General features: G+C 42.3%; 1 pseudogene across 1 annotated transcript; it reads right to left on the bottom strand.

Annotated features, from left to right (window-relative positions):
• Positions 1 to 22,318: 22,318 nt before the first annotated feature.
• LOC114290779 (receptor-like protein kinase 7 pseudogene) lies at positions 22,319 to 23,736 on the bottom strand (annotated as a pseudogene). Its single transcript, XR_014360304.1, has 2 exons — positions 23,226 to 23,736; positions 22,319 to 22,748 (listed from the first exon to the last, which is right to left on the bottom strand). The product of XR_014360304.1 is annotated as a receptor-like protein kinase 7 pseudogene (transcript).
• Between the last annotated feature and the right edge of the window lie 1,292 nt (positions 23,737 to 25,028).

Genomic DNA, 25,028 nt, shown 5'->3' with positions numbered 1-25,028 from the left:
ATGTTGGTTTCGCGTTTGGATCCCATCAAATATCTCTTCGAGAAACCAGCACTTACGGGTAGGCTAGCTCGTTGGCTGCTGTTGCTCTCCGAATTTGATTTAAAGTATATAACGCGCAAGTCAGTAAAAGGGAGAGCGGTAGCGGAGTTCCTTGCCGACCACCCGGTTGAGGGAGATGAAGCGGTTGAGTATCTATTCCCAGATGAAGCTATTCTGCACGTTGAAGATGAAACTTGGACGATGTACTTTGACGGAGCACAAACCAGTATGGGTATGGGATAGGGGTGTTGCTGATAGCGCCTGACGATTCCCGTATCCCTTTAGCATTCAAGCTCCGGTTCAAAGTTTCCAACAATGAAGCAGAGTATGAGGCATGTATTGCTGGCCTGGAAGCAGCCCTGGAACTAGGGGCAAGACGATTGGACGTCATTGGGGACTCGAACCTTGTTGTGTCTCGAGCAAAAGGAGATTGGAAAGTCAAGGAGGAAAGGATGATAATTTACCACCAAACCTTGGATCTGCTAATTCCTCGGTTTGAGAAGCTAAATTTCACCCACCTCGTAAGAGAGAACAACAGGTTTGCAGATTCATTAGCAACTCTATCTTCTATGATAGACATCCCGTCCGGAGTCCGGATGCGTCCAGTCATTATTGATCAGAAGTTTGCGCCAGCATACGAGTCGATTTCCACCATAGATGAGGTTCAAGACGGCAACCCCTGGTATTACGACATCTGGAACTTCTTGGAAAAGGAGACATATCCACTAGGGGCAAATGCCAAAGATAAGAGGGCTGTCAGAAGAATGGCTGCTCAGTTCGTTATCTGCGGGGGAAAGCTGTACAAAAGGGGTCATCTAGGAATGCATAAGCTCTGTGTAGAAGCTGAAGAGTCAAAACGCCTGATGGAAGCCATCCATGGGGGGGAGTGCGGTGCACACATGAATGGAGTAATGCTGGCCAGAAAGATCCTCAGACAGGGCTACTACTGGTCAACCATGGAGGAGGATTGTATTAGCTTTGTTCGGCGATGCCACAAGTGTCAAATTCATGCAAACCGCATGAACATCCCGCTGTCAAAACTGTACAACATGACTTCGCCATGGCCTTTTTCAGTCTGGGGAATTGATGTGATCGGAGCTGTTACCCCGAAGGGGTCAAACGGGCATGAGTTTATCCTGGTAGCGATAGATTATTTCACAAAGTGGGTCGAAGCCCAATCATACGCGGTGTTGAAGGCGTCGCATGTCGCAAAGTTCATCAGAAACAACATCATCTGTCGCTACGGGGTGCCAAACGAGATAATTTCAGATAATGGTTCCCACTTCAAGAAAGAAGTGATAGACTTGTTGGAAAAATACAATGTGGCTTTCCATAAGTCATCTACATACCGGCCGCAGACCAACGGAGCGGTTGAAGCCGCCAACAAGAATATCAAGCATATACTACAGAAGATGGTAGGAACCTATCGGGATTGGCCAGACAAGCTGCCATTTGCTCTGTGGGGCTACAGGACTTCAATCAGAACTTCTACTGGAGCAACTCCATATTCATTGGTCTATGGAATGGAGGCTGTTCTACCCATTGAGATTGAGGTTCCGTCGTTACGAGTGTTGGCTGAATGCCAGATAGCCGAAGCAGATTGGCAGCAAAGCAGATTCGAAGAACTCATGCTCTTTGATGAAAGAAGACTGAAAGCACTGTACCATATCCAAGGCTATCAACGCAGAATTGCCCGGGCTTTCAACAAGAAGGTTAAGTCCAGGAATCTGAAAGAGGGAGATTTGGTGCTCAAAGACAACCGAGCTCCCATCCACGACCCAAGGGGCAAGTTCAAACCCAATTGGACTGGTCCTTACATCATCAAAGCTATCTGGTCAGGTGGAGCTGTGGTTCTGATGGATCTAGATGGCTTGGAGTTCTCACAACCGATCAATATGGACAAGTTGAAGAAATACTATCCTTGAGAGGCTCGCTAGGCCGAAAACCCGAAAGGGCGACCTAGGCAAAAGTCAGAGCACAAAAAAAAATTAGAAAATATAAAAACTGAGCTCGCAAGGTTGAAAACCCGCAAAGGGCGGCCTTGGCAAAAGTTAGGGCGCAAAAGGAGAGTGAAAATACTCGAGTGAACCTGAGCCTGAACTACGTAAGGCTTGATTCCCATCTTTGGGATACGTAGGCAGCTTCATATCGAAGTTCAGCCATAAACTTTTCCCCGATCAACTCTGTCCATTTTGATCGTCTCAGTCATCTTTATCCATCAGCATTTATCGTGATCTCCGGTACAGTGCTGTTCAGACTAGGGGCAACTTTTCGTTGCCGCGACAGTGTAAAGTTACTCAGACTAGGGGCAACTTTCCGTTGCCGCGACAGTGCAAAGTTACTCAGACTAGGGGCAACTTTCCGTTGCTATGAAGTGCCACATTGTTCTTCAGACTAGGGGCAACTTTCCAGTTGCAGGGATCTGGGGTTGTGCATTTCAGTGACAGATCTCCAGCGTGTCCAGTTCTGATCCACATCGAAAATAGTTTTAAAAAGTTTTAATAAAAGTTGACTTTGTTCAAATTAATCTTTTTACGACTAAGACCATTTTTGGACCCTAAGCGAAAAATTTTCAGTACCACAACTTTCAATTTCATTGATTTCAAAACTGAATTCTCCTGCTCTTGCATTACAATCGAGGTTGCTTTTTTTTAGTACATTCATAAAGAAAACTTGAAAATGCTAAATAAGCAATAAATTTGGGGCATAGTTGAATCAAGTATCTCTGCGTCCCCTCCCAGAGCTGGACGGAGCATCTGATGCCAAGCTAGGCCCAACCTGTGCCTCCTCATTGAGCCAATCCAAGCACTCATCGGACAAAGTGCAACTGAAAGTAGAAGCAGGGGCCAGGAGCTCTCTAGTCCTCCATACCGTGGCATATCGGGCAAGCTGTGCACCCCGGATCGGGAAAGCGTCTGGGTACTCAATCCCCTCCGGTGGACAGGTCTGATCATGACCAAACTGACGCAGAAACCGGAACGGAAAATAGAATACGCAGTGGGTTAGACCAATCAATTGGATCCCAATCAGCCGAGACATACTATAGCTCATTGCCGGGAGGTTGAGCCAAGGGCAACGCCAAGCAATGCCGTCTGCGGACAAATTGCACATCCAATCGAACCACCACCTTTCGTCAAGAGCATTGACTAGACGCTGCCGAAAGAAGTAACCTCGAGCTGAATAGGCCGGGCAAGAGTCCACAACCTGCAACTTGTCCATTAACCATACCTAGGTGAGGGATGGAAAATGAGAGAATAAAGAACAGAGAGATGTACGATGAGAGAAAAGTAAGACAAGGGTTTTGTGAGAAAAACCGAGCCTGAGGGTCAAGTGACGTGAGCAAATATATACGTAAGGTTGGGTGGGAAACATTACCTGCAGCAGCAGTGGACTCCCAGCAAACCTGGTCGCCTCCCGACGATAGACAGAATCTAAGCCCATCAGTGTCTCGGCCAAGGTCATGGCAATACAACTCTTTCCTTCTCTCAAACCTTGGGCGACTTCAATCAGGCGAATACTAGCCCCGCCAAAGCCCGAGGAAAGCAGAAAGTGAGACAACAAACATAAGCAGAGGGCGTGTTGCCGGAAACCCTGCCAATAATGGTTGCTGCGGTCACCGGCGTCGGAAAAACGATGGATCAAGCCGAGGATGTCCAGTTCCCCACCACAAATCAGAGATCGAGCGTCATGCGCCGTGAGCCCACACATCCGCCCTAAAGCCTGAGCGTGGCCAAAACGGAGCTGGGGCAAGATCACTTCAGAGCATTCAGACTCCATCAAAACCTGAAAATCTTCGAAAGTGGGACACATCTCTTGGCCGCCAAAGCTAAAAACATGCGTCACTGGATTCCAGAACCTTGCCGCAGCATGGAGAAAAGGAAGCTGTAGCGGAGTACGGCTCAGCGTGAATAGTGCATTCAAGCCGAAACCCCGGAAATTCAGCTTTTCCGAGCCATCTAGAGAGGAGATCCAAGATGTGACATTTTCTGCGAGAAACGCCTCTATCTTTGTCTAAAACTAAGATGAAATGAATTTTCCCGAAGTTGAGGCTTTTATAGAAGGAAAAACACTATTCACGGGGACACGTGTCAAAAATCTGGAGGCTGCAGGACTGAGTGGCCGGCCGGCCACCTTTTCTGGCTGGCCAGCCATTTACTTTTTACAAAACTGGCCGGCCAGCTGTCTCTCTCCACAAAATGGCCGGCCGGCTCCCAGGGATGGCCAGCAATGCTGCAGTATATCTCCTTGGCCCTGTTTTACTCTTCGAGAGGAAGTTTCAAGCATTTCCATACAACGGGAGAGTCAAAGGCCTTCATCTCCCTCCGTTTCGGATGCGTTCCGGTGCCCAGATCGTCCGAAGTACACTCTGTTATCGTTTTGTTTATCGAGTTGTTGTTTTGATTATCGAGTTGTTGTTTTGCTTATCGAGTTGTTTGTCGAGCGGACGTGTTTCGTGTTTTTGAGTCATTGCGCTCTGTTCAAGCAATTTTTGCTAAAGTCTTGTTTATTTACATTGTCAATATTGTTGCATTTTTGCTTATCGAGTTGTAAACTTCCTAAGGTTCTGTTATATCTTAGTAAATTGAGTTTCCTAGTTTGTTGCGTCGATTCACTACCTGACTTGGTGATTACACAATGCGCATTCCCATTCAATTTCATTCTTGTGCAAAATAAATGATGCGATACGATGCTAAAAGTTTAAAATACAAACACCTTTTCAAAAGCTATTTCATTCCATCATGCTTTACAACAAACAAAGGTACAAGTTTTACAAAAAATAAAACTGCCTAACAATGTGCAAAGTGCTACAAATTACTAGTAAAAGAAAAATAAAGCAGGAAACAACAGCATCAATGTCCTCGGGAACGGGAACGAGAAGCACTCCTCATCCTCTTCTGCGGAACAACCTCCGCACCATCATCACCATCTGAGTCGGAACTTTCATCCTCAGGATCCCCCTCAGCCTCGCCTCTATTCCCCGAGCCAAAACCGGAGCCCCCCTCCTCAGCAGATGTCTCTGACTGACGATCGGTAGCCTCTTCCTCCTCCTCAACATCCTCCTCCTCCTCATCAGGCTCCACCTCTACAACGTGAGTCCTGCGTCTGCGGATAGGCCCTCCTCGAGCTCCCCGAAAAGGCCTAGATGGCCCGGATCCTCGGGAAGGCCAAGATGGCCCCGCCCCCTGAAAAGGCCCAGATGGCCCAGCTCCCCAAGGAGGCCCAGGTGGCCTGGCCTGCGGCTGACCGGACCATGAAGGCATCTGAAAACAAAGAGTTCAATTCAAATACATCAGTCCAAATATATACATCAGATACAGATACAAGCAAAGGCTACGCAAAGTGGGTGCATGTAAATACAGTGTACAAGTGGGGTGTGTGTCAGACGTGCTCTACACAAATAGTCTACCGATGCAGTAGAAATCAGCATGTCATCAGAAGTATGATAAATGCCAGAAAACTGAAGGGTACCTGAATGCCCGCGACAGACAACTGTGCCTCCCTCCGCAAGACCATGCCCTCGAGTGTGGCCACCAGTCCAACCACCTCCTCCATATACCCTCGATGTGGCTGCAAATATGAGCTCATAATCATCAGTGAACAAAAGAATGTCTAAACATCTGAATGATGAATGAAAAACAGTGGAGCATACCAGCGGTGAGTCAGGATCAATGGCGTATCGATCACTGGGCATCGGAGGCTCTAGTGGGATCGGGGTCGGAGAGATAGCCCCATACTGCCACGCCATCAACTCAGTAGGCATATTTGGCCATCCAGGATGAGGATAAGCCGACGGAGTCGGAGGAACCGGTCTACTCCCACCTCTAGATGTACCAGCCCTGCTAGTAGAAGGGGCGTCTGCAGCCCGAGCCTGAGCCTGGCCCGAGGATGACATACCGGCAGGCCTCATCATCGGGATACGAGCTCCCGTCAATGGAGGCATCAAATATATGTGACGGTAAGTGGCGTAGTCCCCCTCCTCAATATGTAGTAAAGCATCACTACCCAGCATGGCGCCGACTACCTCTGAGTAAGAGAGCCTGTCAGCAGTCCGCATACTGGCTGGGGGTACTGCGGGAAGATCCTGAGAAAGATACCCCCATACCTGGCGCAGAAAGCGTTCCCCCAGGAACCATACCCTGCCAACCGGCCCTTCGAGCAGGACCCTATACTGGGAGATGTCCGACGCTCCGGTATACTGAAGTCGGAGACCATCACCCAGGGGCGCCCAAGGCTGCCATGTGATCTGCGGATGATAAATGCATAAACCAATCAGAAATCGAGAATATACAGAGCAAATCAACGATGAAGATGAAAAGAACTGAAAGTTCTGAGATACCTCTGAATGTCGCACAGTGTCAAAGTACTGTCGCAGGTAAAGGAGGGTCTCTCGAGGTCTCGGCCGGTGCGGGCCCTTGAACACCAATGAATATGGGGTCATGGGAATCCCTGCCACCTCCAGCTCTGGGGCTAATGATGGGAAGTATACATAGACCCATAGCTGAGAAAAGCAGTGCAGAATGTAAGTACGAAATGTTGAGAACAAAATACAGACTGTAAAAGTGCGCTGTGTGTGCAATGTACAATTAATGAGAAGCAGAAATATAAATCAAGGGGACAGAAAAGTACCTCCCAGGCTCTCCAGTAGCCGCCAAGTAAATCGCCCCGCCCGCAGGAGGTCGCGCTCATATAAAAGTAAAGGGTAGCCAGGCCGGCGCCACCCCAGTCATATCTACTGACCTGTGATAGGTCGACCAGAGCGCTCAGCAGATATAACCCGACTGTGTTCCCTCTGTCAGTGAACAGGGTAGTCCCGAAGAGGAACATAAGGAAACCACGGGCATACTGCTCCGTCTCCTCGGGAGTCTCAGGCACCATCTCCGCCCGCCGGAAGTGGGAAGAGAACCAAGTGTATTGGACTCTCCCTGAAACCCTATCAACAGGCGGGCGAGCCCCCAGTAGGTACATCCAAGCGGCCTCCCACTCGCCCATATCCTCATCATAGGGGATGGACCAACCTCCTATGTCTAAGCCAGTTAACACAGCGAAGTCTAGGGGCGTCATGGTCATGTCCCCGGTAGCAGAGAAATGAAAGGAGTTGGTGGTGTCCCACCATCTCTCTACCAAGGCTGCCATCAGTGTCCTCCTGGCAGGACAACGTGACAACCCAACGCAGAAGGGTCCAAATCCTGCCAAGTCTACTAAGTCTCGGACACCCTCCGGGAGCTCAGCATACCAGTCCCGCGCGATGGTGGAACCATACCCCCGCACACTACGGGAACCAACCTGCATTCAGAATGAATACATGTGTCAATAATGGAAATAAATGGGCCGTGTGCCAATGAGATGAAATGGGCTATATGCCGATGAAGTGAAATAAGCTACATGCAAATTCTAGTGTGGGCTGCGTGTTCACTATCTATCTGGGCTGCGTGTTCAGAAAATTTGAAATTTGGGCTGCGTGTTCAAACTTTCAGTTAAATTGTGGGCTGCGTGTTCACTATCTATCTGGGCTGCGTGTTCAGAAAATTTGAAATTTGGGCTGCGTGTTCAACTTTCAGTAAAATTGTGGGCTGCGTGTTCACTATCTATCTGGGCTGCGTGTTCAGAAAATTTGAAGTTTGGGCTGCGTGTTCAAACTTTCAGTTAAATTGTGGGCTGCGTGTTCACTATCTATCTGGGCTGCGTGTTCAGAAAATTTGAAATTTGGGCTGCATGTTCAACTTTCAGTTTAAATTGTGGGCTGCGTGTTCAAAGAATTTGAAGTTTGGGCTGCGTGTTCAACTTTCAGTTAAATTGTGGGCTGCGTGTTCACTATCTATCTGGGCTGCGTGTTCAGAAAATTTGAAATTTGGGCTGCATGTTCAACTTTCAGTTTAAATTGTGGGCTGCGTGTTCACTATCTATCTGGGCTGCGTGTTCAGAAAATTTGAAGTTTGGGCTGCGTGTTCAACTTTCAGTTAAATTGTAGGCTGCGTGTTCACTATCTATCTGGGCTGCGTGTTCAGAAAATTTGAAGTTTGGGCTGCGTGTTCAACTTTCAGTTTAAATTGTGGGCTGCGTGTTCACTATCTATCTGGGCTGCGTGTTCAGAAAATTTGAAGTTTGGGCTGCGTGTTCAACTTTCAGTTAAATTGTGGGCTGCGTGTTCACTATCTATCTGGGCTGCGTGTTCAGAAAATTTGAAGTTTGGGCTGCGTGTTCAACTTTCAGTTTAAATTGTGGGCTGCGTGTTCACTATCTATCTGGGCTGCGTGTTCAGAAAATTTGAAGTTTGGGCTGCGTGTTCAACTTTCAGTTTAAATTGTGGGCTGCGTGTTCACTATCTATCTGGGCTGCGTGTTTAGAGAATTTAAAGTTTGGGCTGCGTGTTCAAATTTCAACTAGTGTGGGCTGTGTGTTCACTTTCGAATTCGGGCTGTGTGTTCGACAAATCAGTGTTTGAGCCGTGTGTTCACCTCTTAACTAATGTGTACTGTGCGTTCACAATTAATTAATGAGCCGAGTGTTCAGAAATTCGAGTGTTGAAACTACATGTTCAGGATGCAAGCAAAGTACTATGTCATAAGCTAAACTGCATGTTCAAGCATGGCGAAGGTGCGAAATGTACGAAAAATACAGAAAATGAAGTAAATACCTCTCGGGCCTCATGAGAGAGGTGATGCTCCGGCTCTCGGAGAAGCAGATCCCCGGGTGCTCGCTCGTCAAAGCTAGTAAAGTGACGGAAGACAGCACGAGGGAGGACATGTGCTGGCGGACGGTACCTCCCGAGAATAAAAGGTCGGGTCCTCGGGGGTAGAGTCATGGGATCAAAATCATCTCCGGCACCTGGAAAACCTCCGCCGTGGGGAGAATTGCCCGCCATTTTCAAAGAATCTGCAAAAGGGAGCAAAAATGAGCAAAATGAGCCAAAATTGGAAAAAGTCAATAAAAGTCCACTCTCGGGAAATGAAAAGTCAACAAAAGTCAACTCCCGAGAAAATCTTCCAAATATTAAGACAAACTTACCTCAAATGGTGAAAATGCGAAAAGAAGCTTCGAAACCGAAATTTAATCGCTTCAAAGTGCTTAAAACTGAGTGTTTTTGCGAAAACAATTTACACGGGGCGTTGGAAAACGCGTGTGAAACTCAGATCTGGAGAAGAAAAGTGTTGTAGGAGGCAAGAAAGAAAGGGGCCTCGGCTGCCTTTTATAGGCTCAAGGTCTTGGTTGAAGAAGCATGAAGGAAGGAGGTGAAAAAGACCAAACTGCCCTCGGATCTGGGCACATGGCCGGCCGACCCCCTTTTCTAGCCGGCCAGCTATCTGCTTTTTGGATAACTGGCCGGCCAGCTATCTACTTTATGGAAAACCGGTTGGCCACCTCCCCTCTTCCCTATAACCGGCCGGCCATGTTCCCCACATACCCACCTAGCTCTCTGCAAATTTTGAGGAAGATCGGAGCTCCCGAGACCTGAAAAAGTTCAAGAAAAGTACACTTCCGGTCGCGAAATAGCTCCGCCGGGACTTCAGCTTCAAGTTCTGACATATGTCTCATCATCATTCATTGAAATCAAAGTGTATCCTTTTTGAATGAGCTGTAACCTTTCAGGGAAGCGGATCGGAGGCTGTAATTGAATCGCCTTCGCCGAGACGCGCATTTCCGTACTCGTTATTTCATGACAAATGAACACCCTGATTCATGCTCGTGTCACATTATCTTGCATTCTCATGAGCATACCTGCATTAACATGCACATTTCTTGATATTGGCATACCTCTATACTTGGGCATGCGTTGTCACGCATGTTTCACTCTTGCATTACGATGCATTCACTCACTGGCACTGCGTGTGTCGAACTTTCGGAATCACATTGGACATATAGCATATTGTACTTGTTGCAATTTCTCTCTTTTACAGGCACGATATTGTATGTACGGTTCAATTGAGGCTGGTGCGACCAGACAAATCGCGCAGGTATCGTATCTTCTCCGTGTGAGACGTGGCGGGGATTGAATAATCCTCCGCATTCTTAACTGCATGAAATGTAGTTGTTGCTTTGCATTCTTGCTTAAAACTGTTGCATCTATTTGCGAATACTTGCTTCATTACAGCTTGCTGCATTTGCATGATCATTGGGTTACCTTCGGCTTCTTGCATATCATTTGCACTTTGCCCCTGCCTGCGGGCATGCCTGCGGGCACATCTCTGTTTATCTTGTACGTTTGTCTAAGTCTTCGGCCTTGTCAAAAATGGGTCGTCTCTGGGCTTTGACATTCACTCCCATCACTTGTGACTTCCGAGTTCTGTCAAAGAGGGCAACTGTAGACACCCCATTTTTGACCGACCTTAAGACTCAGACGTCACCGATTGAGCGCTTGGTGATGTTGCATAATGTGCTCGTTCAGAAGTTTCAGAGTCGCGGCCGTGAGCCCTGCCTCCGGACTTCCGAACCCTCTTTTGTACCTTGCCTCGGTTTGCGAACCAGACTCGGTTTTCTCTGTTTCTTTTCTTGAGGGAAGGGAGAGGTCCCGTAGACCATCTCTCAATGTCCGTAGGCTACATTTGGTGGCCGTAGGCCATTTTGCCCATTTCGGAGTCCGGTTTCCGGTTTTCGAAGCCGTCAGGCCGTGTGCCTCGGTTCGGGACCGCTTAACCATCTCCTATTGCTCCGTTTTTTTTTGGCATACATCTTATTTAATCCCTTTTGAGGGACACTGGGGGCTGAGAAACCCACTTCGTGGCCGAACGCCATTTTCGGTGCTTAACAGCCCATTTTCGGGACCCCGAACTGCGTGTTTTGGCCCCGGAACTTTCATTTTGCAACGGTTTTCGTTCGTTTTTGGCAGGTACCTCTGTTTTATCACTAGAGAGGTCACTGAAGGGTGGGAGGCCAGCAATTGTTGCAGCAACCAGTTATACATCCTCCGACGCCCTCCGACGCCCGTTTTTCGCACTTCCGGGCCAATGTTGAACCCCTTGGGCCCATTTCTCGAACTTTGAACCACATATTTGTGATGTACACACATGAGAGGACCCTAAAAGTTCATGGCCGGCCAGTAATTCCACTTGACCCTTTTGACCCCCTCCTTCCGGGCCAATGTTGAACCCCTTGGGCCCATTTTCTCGAACTTTGAACCACATATTTGTGATGTACACACATGAGAGGACCCTAAAAGTTGGTGGCCGGCCAGTAATTCCACCTGACCCTTTTGAACCCCTCTTTCCGAGCTAATGTTGAACCCCTTGGACCCACTTTCTTGGACTTTTAACCACAGGGTTGTGTTGTACACAGATAGGAGGACACCATCAGTTGGTGGCCGGCCAGAAAATCTGATTGACCCTTTTGACCCCTAGCCGGCCGGCTAGGGGGTGTGGCCGGCCGGCCACCTGCAGCAAAAGTACCTGGCCGGCCGAAATCTTGGCACTGTGCACTTTACAGCTGTGGGGCTTTATCCCCCAGAAAAGATCTTTATCCGGGGGATATTTTGTGGGGGAAAGTTTGTCTCCTTTTCCCCCACCTTTACACCCCCTTGTTGGCCTATATAGCAAGCAAGATATATCCTTTGTTGGGGTTAGAAAACTTCACCTTCAAGCTTCCATACATAACTCCATCTTTATCCTTCTCATTTCTTTGAAAATCTCTAAGTCCCTAAGCTCCATTCCTTCTACACCACCAAGCTCTACCACCACCACCTCATTTCCAGCAACAAGGGAGGTTTCTCAAAGGCAAAAGAAGCTGCAAATTGGTCCAAGAAGCAACAAAAGTCTTAGTCTTCAAGGGTGAGTAGCTTTTCTTCACTTTGACCCTTTTTCTTGATCCATTGGTAAGCCCCCTATGCCTTTTGTTTCAAGCTCCGGCCCTAACTGAAAAGGGCCCTCTTTTGAGCTCATCTTCACTTTTCATTAAGGGCTCAACCCTGTTTGAGCCCTCCATGATGCACTTGCTTCATTGATCATCTTATATGTCATAATCTTGCATGCTATTTTCGACCCATGAGTAATCTGTTTTTGAGCATGTTGTAAACTTATATTAGGCTTATTTCGAGCCCCTCTTCAACATTGAAGAAGGGCTCAACACCATTTGGGACTTCCATGTTGTACCTACCTTTATGCTCCTCTTTTCTTCCCCATTCTTGCATGCAATGGCAGCCTACCATGCTTTTGTTTTTGGCCATTTTACAGTTCTAAAAAAGTTCCTATTTTGATCCATTCTTCATGTTTCATTTAGATCCTTTCATGGTTTGGGACCTCCATAGGTCACTTCATGTCATATCTCTCTTTTATTCCCCATTCTTGCATGTTTAGTTAGCCTATCATGCTTTTGTTTTTGGCCATTTTACAGTTCTGAAAAAGTGCTTATTTTGGTCCATTCTACATGTTTTATTAAGGGTCTTTGGCTGTTTGGCGAATATTTTGCATACCTCATGTTATAGCCACTTTTGAGCCTCATTTTGCATCACATTTCTATCATGATTGCATACTGATTTGAGGTTTACCATAAACTGTAAATATTCATATTTTTAGTCCCTCTTCAATGTTGTAGAAGGAAAATTTTCAGTTTGGGTTTTGCTTATATCACTTGCTTCATTACCCCTCTCTTGGCCCCTATTCTTGCATGCCATTTTTGCCATACCTATGCTTACTGTTTGGCCATGTTTATAACTGTGAAAGTTCCTTTTTTGGGACTTACTAGCTTCTGTCTTTGCATTGCATGTCCATGTTGTGCATGTTTGGCATAGCTATAGGCCATTTCGGGCGCCTAAATTCGCATTTCGGGACAATTCCATGCATTTCATGTCATTTCGCCTCATTTCGGGACTTTTTTCCCCCATATTTTAGTGCTGAAATTCCATTAGAATGATTTCTATCCATTCCATGTCATTTCATTGCATTCTGCCATTGCCTCGGTTTGTGTGCCCGTGTGCACGCATTTCGAGGCACCTCTTTTTTATCCGCCGACATCCTATGTGAGTGTGGCTGAGGCTCACTCATGTTGGTATAAGCCCATATCATGTTTTCATGTCATTTCATCGCATTCTGCCATCGCCTCGGTTTGTGTGCCCGTGTGCACGCATTTCGAGGCACCTCTTTTTTATCCGCCGGCATCCTATGTGAGTGTGGCTGAGGCTCACTCATGTTGGTATAAGCCCATATCATGTTTTCATGTCATTTCATCGCATTCTGCCATTGCCTCGGTTTGCGTGCCCGTGCGCACGCATTTCAAGGCGTCTCACTTTCATTGCATTCTGTCATCGCCTCGGTTTGCGTGCCCGTGCGCACGCATTTCAAGGCATCTCATTTTCATTACATTCTGCCATCGCCTCGGCTTGCGTGCCCGTGCGCACGCATTTCAAAGCGTCTCATTTTCAGCGCGTTCTGTCATTTTCTCGATTTGTGTGCCTGTGCGCACGCATTTGAAGGCTTCTCATTTTCACATCATAGTGCATACTAGGATGCATTTTAGATGGCGTTCTGTATTTTCTCGGTTTGCGTGCTCGTGTGCACGCATTTTGAGACATTTCATTTCCATAGCATTGTATATGTTAGGATTATATCTTAGTTGCATTTCATGCATATCATGCATATTGCATCGTGTCCGGAATAGGAGTTAGCCCGGGTACGGGAAACGAGGTACATTTCGTACTCCGAGTGACGGAATGTGTCTCAATTCCCCAATCACCGATACTCCGGATTATCCATGATGGAGTTAGGTTTTAGCTATAGTTTCATGTGCATTCATCCTATATTGAGTTGTGCATTTCGACTCCTCGGCCATCATGCCTCGGTATGCGTGATTGGTGGCACGAGGTTCGAGACATGCATATATCTGTGCAAATACATTGCTATGCCCCTTTCCTGCTCTCTGTTGCAGCAAAATCAGGAATCAGCCACTTTTTGGGGCTTGGCACGCATTTCAAGAACAGGTGTAAACAGAGGCTAATTGGGGCATTCCGGTGGATTTCCGCGCAAGACAACCCGGACATGCACCATCCATCAGAAGCAAGGCAGTCCCTGGCTTGCACGCCATTTTCATTTACTTTCTTATTTAATTCATTAATTAATTAGAATTTTGTAATATTTTGGACTGTAATATTCTTTTATTCGGGACTGTAATATTTGGACTGTATTATTTATTCGGACCCTCTGCGCGAGGGCACAACTGTAATAAGTGTGCGTGAGTGTGATGTATGTCTTCCAACCCCACGTCTTTCTCCCTTTTATTTATCCGCTTATTATGGTTAGATTAGGGCATGTTTAAATTAGCATACAGTATGACAGCATGTTTGCATTCATTCATCTGTATTGCATGCACCGGGCTCGGCGCATCATAATAACTGCATTGTACTTTCAATTTCAAAGTTGAATACATGATAGTTGTAACATTCCATATGCCATCTTAGAATAGCCGAGCCTGCTATAGTTGCATTTTGCATGTGTTGCATTAGGCATTTTTGTATACTTAGGATTCATGCATGATTTCTAATGTAGTTTCTGTTTTTGGCTTGGAGTACTCGGTAAGTTTTATGCTTTAGTATCCTTGCATGCGTGTGAGTGAATGCCATGATAGCATGCTTACCATGAGGCTATGTGCTTATCTGATATATCTGCCTGAATGCCTGTGGGTGAAGGTTGGGTTACTTAAATTGGAATAAATTATCAAATGTTTCAAGCCTACCTGCGGGTAGCAAACCATTTTCAAAAACAAACACGAAATGTTTCGTTCCAATTCAGGCGACCCGGTCTATATTTGTATGCTGTGCGCATCACATAGTAACCTAGGCTAATAAACCGGAATAAGAACTCGCAATGTTTTCAAAAATTAATATCATGGTTAGTAGAGGCCGGTCTATGACCGGGCGAGCGGGGGTGCTCACGAAGTGACCTTCCCCAATTGTACGCAAGTTCCCGAGCCGAGGCAACTTTGGTGATGACGGACACATGGCCTTTTGGCACCGAGTCAGGGTTTCCTAAATTTCCCAAAATAAAATATTTAGGTGGCGACTCTGTATCTGGCAAAGCAGTCCATGTTTGGCACTTCTTTCAAAAATCTGTTTTCTTAAAACAATGTGCCGGATTTGGACTCTTTGGTTCAGACTTAGAACCGTGACAATTTTAGAGTCCTGAGCTGTAGTGACCCCAAATGAACAGAACGGGACTTCATCCTCCCGGGGCGTTCGGGGACGTCCACAAATACTCATCGGCACCCTGACTTAAATCCAATCGTATTCAACAAACCTTCGAACTCATTCCATTAGAGTCGAGAAAAGTCGAGAACTCGACAAATAGGGATATTTTACCATCGCAAGGAGTACTCATAATTAGCCATTGTAATTATAATCCAAATCAAATACAGTACTAATATTACAAATTCAAAATTAACTATCTAGAAATTATTCAGAATAATCATTTTATGGTTTAAATTTATTCTATACATAGATTCTACACTACATAAATTCAATTTCAACTTCACAACTCTTTTTTAAAATACATTGGAGATTTATAAGATACAATTCATAGCATTTTCAATCAAATATTTCACCAACATAAAAGTGAAAAACTTCGTATAAGAGAGATGAAAATGGCATATAAGCCTTTACCTACACCCACATCTACAGAGAGAGACGTGGCCAGCAATCGTCACTTACACTTAACATATATTTTATATTTTATTCTCTTTTTTAATTTGTAACTATTTTCTCAATTTCTTAGTTATATGATACTTTCCAATGCATAAAAGGAATAAGTGTTTACAAATTAGATAAATTTTTAATTTGACAATGAAATTATATACAGTTATAAAAAAAATTATATAAAACGTCATACAAGAAAATTATATAACATTTTTAAATAAAATAAAATATTTCGCTTTAACACAATATTGTTCAAGTTAAAAAAATTCTAATTGTAGAATAGATGTATCATCTTTATAAATTAAGACAATGTATAATCTCACATAAACAGAATTTTGTCATGTACATATAAATTTATAGGAGATCTTTTGCTTATGAATTAATAATTAAGTGATTAGTAAAATTAACTGTCAATAAAATGAATTACCATGAGCGTTGTGAGTTTTATAAATTTTATTTTATATAAAATAATTATGCTTGATTTTAAAATTGAATTTCATTAAAAAAAATTAAGAAGAGAGAAATGAGAAATTTACAATGTGATGAGAAATTAATGGAATGTCGTGTAGTGAAGAAGCAGAGGTGAGGCGATGGGCATCCATAGATGGAAACTTGCGGCGGCCGACGGAGTCGACGCAACTCTCCGAAGTTGCCACGTTGTACACAAAGAGGCTGCAAAAGATTTAAAAAGTTGTTTGTCCCTACCTACGCGTCGATAAAGTAGGTTCAGTTTATTACATAATTATGTTACAAACATGATTCAAAATTTTAATTTGTCAACTCTAATTAATGACGGATTTTATGTTATGTGATATTTTAATTTTTAATTTTTAAAATTTTTTCCGTCACTAGAGTTAGATTTAAAGTCCTAATCATTCAATTTTAAAATCATTACTCATTATGTTACGTTGATATGTGAATTTAACAGTTTTAATTAAAAAATAGTATTCATTAGCAAAGTTTTTAAAATGTGTCTAGAGAAAGGTTATGGTATACGTCTTTTAAAAGGTGTGTACCATATGTTTTGTAAAGTGTTTTGAGAAAATAATTAAAATTAATTTTTTGAATTTTTTTTTTTTTTTTTTTTTTGGTGTGTGTGTGTGAGAGAGAGAGAGAGAGAGAAGAAATGGGTTAAAAGTTAGGAAGGGGTTTTTAACTCACTTTCTAAAATAGGCCTGTATAACTAAAGAAGAAAATAAGATAATTTTATATTTTTTGAGTTATAATTTAAAAAAAAAAGTAATAACTAAACACTATATGAAGTATAACTAAATATCACTAAATAATATTATAATTTAAAAAAGAAAAAAATAATCATAACTAAAAAAAAATGATATAATTAAAAATCGATAAAAAGTGTACATTATAAAATTCTCCGTCAATGTATTAAGATTCTTTTTCTCTAATGTAGTATTGTCATTGATTGAGTACATTATTGATATGATATGTGAAACCTATAGAATTATTTTTGATAAAAATTTAAGAAAATATTTGGTAGTTCAAAAATTTGTGACTCTAATGGCTCAAAACGACGTCATTTTACGTCGTTTTACACTCAAAACGACGTCATTTTGAGTGATTTGAGACATTTGAGTTACAAAATTTTGAGCTACCTAACATTGTTAAAAAATTTAATACTGTAGTTAACTTTTTGAAAATCTTTAACATTATTCAATTATTATTAGTCAAGCATAAATTTTTTTTTTTCGGGGGAGGGGATGATGTGATATGTCAGACAATAGAATAACTTCTCCTAATTATCACACATGTTTTAATGTTAATAGTGGCCCCCTTATTAGTATCACAAATGCCTCGTTTGACAAGTGACTTTTTTAGTCAAAAACTTAAAAAAAATTACTAAAAAAATAAAAAAACCCAACAACTTATACAAAAAAATCAAAAAATTCTTTTTTTCTTTACTTTTTGCACATCTTTTCGTAAAAAGCTAAAAAGTCATCCCAAACATACTAATTTTTTTTTACATCATATTTTAGTTAAAAAGTCAAAAAATTACTAAAAAAGCTTATTCTCAAACGAGGCCAAAATCTCTTTTGTGTGTTTTTGTCAACACAAACAAGTCCTTTTCACTTACTGACTGTGGAGGCTTTTCCCATATTAAGCCAATTTATCATCTTAATTCCCAAATTAGGCCTAGTTTGGACGGAATTCTCAAACTAGGTTAAAGCGCTATTACAAATCACGTTTTCACTGTTTGGGACCAAAAATTTGATGAACAATGAAAACGCTATTAGAAACCATGCTTTTAATTAAGAAAGCGTGGTTACAAACCACGCTTTTAACATAATTTTTTTTTTTTGAAGAAAACGTGGTTCCAAACCACGCTTTCACTGTGCATGTCGTTTAATTTGTTTTCTGAACCACGCTTTCACTGTGCATATTGTTTAAGTTTGTTTTCTAAAGAAAACGTGATTGTGAAGCACGCTTTCAATGTTCATTACAAGAAGCGTGGATTTAAACCATGCTTTCACTGTTCATTTAATTTTTTTTATTAATTTTTAAAAAAAAATTTTCCTGTTGTCGCTGTTTTGGTGATAATGTAATTCATTAATTTTTTTTTTCTTTTGTCTTTGTTTTGGTTTAGAAGGTGTAATTCAGAAAATTTTTTTGTCTTTACTAAAGCCGTTTTCATGTAATTTTTTTTTATTTTTTGTTTTGTCTTTGTTTTGGGTTAGAAGGTGATAATGTAATTCATAAATTTTTTTTAGTTTTACTAAAGGCGTTTTCATGTTAAATTTTAATTTTTTTCTTTTGTCTTTGTTTTGGGTTAGAAGATGTTATTCAGAAATTTATTTTGGCTTTACTAAAGTCGCTTTCATTTATATATATATATATATATATATATTATTTTGTCTTTGTTTTGGGTTAGAAGGTGATAATGTAATTCAGAAAACCGATTTAGTAAAACCGTTTTCTAGCCGTTTTCAAGCCGTTTTCATTAATTTTTTTTTTTTCCTTTTGTCTTTGTTTTGGGTTAGAAGGTGATATACATGCTCTACAGTCCGAAGCATACCCACACACTGTGCAGTTCGACGAACAACGACGAAGGGTGAGAAGCGAAGAGCACCGCGAAGTAGGCCAAGAAGACGAAGGCCACCGCGAGAGCTGCAGCAAGAAGGAATAAGAGAAAGATCTCAAACTTTGGTGATGTATTTTTTACATACGAATGGTACTTTTTTCGTTTTTTGCTATGTAATATAACTTGTATGTAATTTGAATTCTGATTACGAACAGGAACTTATGTAATGTAAATATTGGGTTGGAGTTGATGTTATTGTGATTCAATTGGTTTCGCTTATTTCATAAGACTGATGTTGTGTAATGAATGAATGAATGCAAAAGGTTATTTGTTTTATTCAATTGGTAGTGTAGTTTTTTGTAAGAATGAGAATGTTATTTGTTATATTCAATGAATAATGGTTACATTATTGGGTTCTCACGATTGAGAAGATGAACAAGTTAAAAGAATGTGTATTTCTCCTAAAATAAATTTTGTCAACATTTTTGTAATAAAAACTTAATACATAATATACGAAGTCACTAATTTACTAAATACTCATACAGGCATGAAAACAACATAACTAAAGTTGCAAATGTAACAGTTTTCAGTGACATAGGTAGTATAGACATAAGTCTCCTACAAAAATACATTCTGGACAGCATGAACTGAACACACAAAACATACATCCTAGACACCCTGAACTGAACACACAATACATAAACATAACAGTTAGACAGACAAATATTAGGCAGACAATCTGACAAACTCATTACGGAAACACTTAGTCTAACACAGGCATTACATATTAATACATGACCTAATATTGCCGAAGTGTAGACATTAACACCTAATTCGCGCTTGAATCGACAGGTGACTCAGAGTTTGAATAATCCGAAAGCTCAGCGTCAGAGACAAGTTCAGGATCCTCCATGATACCTTTGATAGCCGCAACATTTGGTTCTGTTCTGTTCTTCTGGGCATCCTTCTTAACTATGTATAGCTGCATATCACGGGCTAACCTACGGCGCATTTGAGAAATCTCACGTTGTAGTCTTTCACATAGTCGATCAACATTATCAGGATCTTCCTTTTGGATCTCAACAGAGCGTGCTTTTGGCACCTTCAGTCGATTTTCCCGACATAATCTTTCCATTTGCACTCGCTCTATAAATAGTGCGGGCCACTTGAGACGAGCAGCGTCAGATAAACCATATCATGTTTGATTGTTAGATGGCTCCATACATGAACCTCCTTGAACTCGATAATACTTGGGCATAAAAAAATGTCGCTTCCCAAACCTATCACGATAACCACAAGCATAATCTAAAATAGGTATTCCCACTCCCTTCCATGAATCGTCTTCAGCATCGCCACGTCCCCTTCCCCCTCCTCGTCGTGAACTGTCACCCCTTTGCAAGTTCCTACCACCTCTGCGATTCCCACTCCCTCCCATGAATCGTGTAGCCATGCTAATTTTTTAAAACAAATGAATCATAATTTTGTAGGGCGAAATGAGTTGTAAGGTTGTGTCTTCACCTTTAGTCGTTTATATAATTGGTTATGAACAGCTTTAGAAAGATGCCTCTGCATAACAATCCCACATATACGAACAAGGTATGAGTTGTCACTAGAATGAAAAAACAGAGAAAAGCAAATACTGTGTACCAAGTCACGTGACTTGACAATCCATCTGCATATATCGACAAAATAAAGGCATGCTCATTGTAAGGTAAATCAGTGAATTCACTAATGCCATGTGACTTTCTGAATTGAGAATCCCACATATATCAATAAGAGATGAGTTGTCACTGTAATAAAAAAATCGAGCAAAAAATCGAGAAAACCAAAGCCTGTGCACCAAGTCACATGACTTGGCAATCCATCTGCATATACGGACAAAATAAGAGCATGCTCACTGTAAGGTAAATCAGTGAATTCACCGTTGCCATGTAGCTTTCTGAATTGAGAATCTCACATATATCAATAAGAGATGAGTTGTTACTGTAATAAAAAGGAAGCTTATGTAGGCAATGTTGTGTTTCACTTAGCTATGCATCATTCGTTGTCACAACCAACTATTTGTATTTTATTGAAAAGTATGACTATTTGAATTTTTGTTGTCATTTGGAATTATTTTAAAATCAACTTTTGAATATTCAATTTGTAATATTTTGGGAAACATTTACAATCTCAACTTTTGAAATCAACTTTAAAATAATGGTGGATCTTGTGAGTGAAACGTGGGTTAGGTAGGAGTACTTGGCCACCAATGTTTGTGAATATCATGGTGCATTCAAATTTGTCCAAAAAACTGGTGCATTCAAATCTGTCTAGAAAACTAGTGTTACACAGTAATTTCGGAAGTGTTGTTCTCTTTGGGTATAAATCCAAAAATATCAAATCAGCGTCATTAGAACTGGTTACAAGTCTAGTTTCTTACATTTTTGACCTTGCGTTGATTGCTATTCTATACTAAGAGAATCGTCAATTTCTTTAAAAAGGTGCAGAAAATAATCTGTTTGGGTGTAATTAATTGTAAATAGTGATTTTCACAAGCAAATCAAGTAAAACCAATTGGGTTTTAAACTTAGTCCCCCAACTGGACCAACCACTTGGCTTTGAGCTTGTTTGTCCAGCCCCCGAAGTTTAGTTTTTTGTCAACCCCCCATTCCTTACCAGAGTCATCATTTTGATTGGACTTTCAGGAATTGGAAGGCGACTCTTTCTTCTTTCCTGATGGAGATTGAAATTCTTTACGTAGAGGATCCCTATTTCATGAGCCCCAATTAAGGGAAGCTTTTCACCGAGCTACCTGTTCTGTTTTATGTGTTGTTGAAGGCGGTAGTTCGTTTGTCTGAACTTTATTAGTCCCCCAACTGGACCAACCACTTGGTTTTGAGCTTGTTTGTCCAGCCCCTGAAGTTTAGTTTTCTATCAACCCCCCATTCCTTACTAGAGTCATCATTTTGACTGGACTTCCAGGAATTGAAAGGCGACTCTTTCTTCTTTCCTGATGGAGATTGAAATTCTTTACGTAAAGGATCCCTATTTCACGAGCCCTGATTAAGGGAAGCTTTTCACCGAGCTACCTGTTCTGTTTTATGTGTTGTTGAAGGCGGTAGTTCGTTTGTCTGAACTTTATTAGTCCCCCAACTGGACCAACCACTTGGTTTTAAGCTTGTTTGTCCAGCCCCCGAAGTTTAGTTTCCTGTCAACCCCCCATTCCTTACCAGAGAATTGAAAGGCGACTCTTTCTTCTTTCCTGATGGAGATTGAAATTCTTTACGTAGAGGATCCCTATTTCACAAGCCCAAGTTAAGAGAAGCTTTTCACCGAGCTACCTGTTCTGTTTTATGTGTTTTAAGTATTCACATAATTCAACATACATTCCATTTATACTCAGTAGTTCATCACCTGCAAATGAGTGGAATAAAAATAATTGTATTTCATATCATTACATACGTCTCTCTCTGCCTCCCTCTCTTACAGGCTAAAAAGAGCTAAACTAGCAAGCTTGGCATTTGAATTTATTACCAAATAAACATTACAATCTGATCATATAAACTAATGGACTTGTTGATTTACTGGCAACAAATTGAGGCGTGCCATGTTTACACTGATCTTCACTTGAATTGTCTGCTGTGTTATTAGTCCCCAGATTAAGAGCTACTCTTCCAACTGAATCTGTGTCATTGAACTTGCTATTGTTCTCCAACTCCTCAGCTCTTATTGTTTTCACCGCCTTTACTGACAATTATGCCTGTTAAATTACAAGGCCCGGCCTCTTCCAACATCTGCACTATCATCCTCATGGAAGGCCTCAGTGCTGGAGTCTTCATCGTGCAGTGAACTGCAATTCTCAACACCCTGGCAGCATCTTCCTTCATGGCCTCTGAGATGGCAGCATCCACCAAATGAATCGAGCTGCCTTTGCTTCTCATCTCTCCGCACACCCACTGGACTATGTCTTTGTTCTCTCCGAACTCTGGCTCGACAGGCCTCTTTCCCATCACTAGTTCCATTAGCACCACTCCAAAGATACATCACTCTTCTCGTTCACCTTGCTTGCGTATGCATATTCTTCAAAACCAAAACAAGGCACAACAATCAGTTTCATTGCAACAAGTAAAGAAAATTTAGAACCACCTATTGTGATTTCAAAACACTGAGGCACTTCTGGAAAGTAAAAATGCAACTATAATGACAGAACAAACAAAAATGAGAAAGTAAAACAGGGTAATTACACAAGAATACAAGATATACGTCGCATGTCCATGGGCGAAGAATGACAAAAGGTTTTGGCTATTAAAATAGGAGAAAATACAATAAGCGGCTGTCTCTTTCTAAGTCGTCTATAACAAGAGTTCGCTCTACTCACGTAACCCTATTCCCCAAAATAACCTATAATATATTAAAATTTAAATACAACAAGAACTGAGTTAGACATTAATCGGTTTGAGCAGGTCATGTGCATGAACTTGGTAAAGCATGAGACATTCACAACAGCTACTGAACTTTATCACTGCAAATAGCATGTACATGGAAATAAAAGCTAACCTGGAGCTATGTAACCATGAGTCCCTGCAATAATGTGGGTAGAATCCCAAACTCCATTTTGCTGCACAACTTTTGCTAGGCCAAAATCTGCAATATTGGGCTTCAATTGCTCATCCAAAAAGATGTTGCTTGTTTTCACATCTCGGTGAATCACTGGCCTATCACACCCATGATGCAAGTACTCAAGCCCTTTGGCAGCCCCCACCACATTCTCGTATCGCACCTCCCAATCCATCTAGATCTTCTGACACGTGTGCAACCTGTCCCACAAACTCCCATTGGGCAGGTACTCGTAAACCAGCAGATTCCAGTCCTCGCATGTGATGAAACAATATAATTTCACTACATTCACATGCCTAATCGAGCTCAACATGGCCACCTCGGCATCATATTCCAGTGACCGGAGATTTCCCTTAGGAATCATCGCCGAGCTGCTCCGGCAGCTTCTCCGGTCACCGGAATCTGACTTCCAAATATGTTTAACAGCCAATTGTTTGCCATTCCTTAGCATGACCTAGACGAGGCAATGCGAATCAATCTCTCCCACGCCCAAATCTGCAATAGTTTGAACGCAATTACAATACTGATATATGCCATACAATATGAATTGACATGTAATAAAATTCTTACTAACCTGTAGCAAGACAAGGGGTCCTCCGATCTCCTTCGCACCCACTTGAGCTGCTCGACATAGCATCTTATACAAGCATGCCAAAGCCACGGCGCCCTAGCTGTACTGGCCGATCACGTCAATGTCTCTCAACTGTGGCAAGTACATCAGCTTGAGCAGGTTCTGTGACTTATCAGGGAGAAGTACTCCACCAATAAGCCACATAATATATGCTCAGGCATGTTGCTGTACTAACTCATCTGGAGCATGATCTTGAAGATGGCCCTGAAACTGCTCGGACAGCCACATCACCCTCACTCTACCTGCTTGTAAGTCTGCAGGTGTAGGTGCTACTCCCAATAGCTCAGCACATAGGGCTATCCACTGGTCCCTTGTCAATGGTGGGTCAGGTCCAGTAACTGTTCACCCATCAATCCGTAGACCATATAGGCCAAATACGTTCTGCAATGTGACGGTGGCCTCGCCGGTCGGGAAATGAAATGTATGAGTCGCTGTGCGCCACCTCTTGACGAGAGCAGTAATGAGTGGGTGGCCCAGTCTAATATGGCCTATACGATAGACACCATAGAATCTCGCGCGTAGTAGACACTGCAAGACTCTATGGTCCAATGGACGCTCCCACAGGCCGGAATCTCCCCGCCGGCATGTCACCACAGTGTGTGACATGCAAATGAGTGGAATAAAAATAATTGTATTCATTGTTGGTGACGATAATGCATGCTGGGGGTACTATGGAAGGAGTGATACCCGTGATATTATTTTATGTTATTCATTTCATGCAATCCTGAGTACCCGTGACTTTGTGTACCTGTGATGTAGTCACAGACGTGGTTGTCAGATAAAATCATAATTGTAGGCCAGAGGATCACAATGCAATCCCATCATATTCGAGCAGTGAGTTGTCAGATAAAACAAAATGCAATGAGTTGTCACATCGCCACATAAAACTATTTTTTCATGCTTACTTTTTTAATACAGTAAGTAGTCACTTGGAATTGACGATTTTAGTACAAATTGGTGTTTTCAAAAAATTATAAATGAACTCATAAAATGAAACAACGGCTTTAATTTTCTTTGTTTTAAAGTAATATTGTTCATAAACAACTATGAAACAGAGTGCAAGTAAATACACAACCATCCAACTCACTTCGACCTGCAAAACTATCGTTGTT

This window comes from Camellia sinensis, chromosome 2, assembly GCF_055761805.1.
Source record: "Camellia sinensis isolate YWXY chromosome 2, ASM5576180v1, whole genome shotgun sequence".
Lineage (NCBI taxonomy): Eukaryota > Viridiplantae > Streptophyta > Magnoliopsida > Ericales > Theaceae > Camellia > Camellia sinensis.
This window is presented reverse-complemented; position numbering and strand designations above follow the sequence as displayed.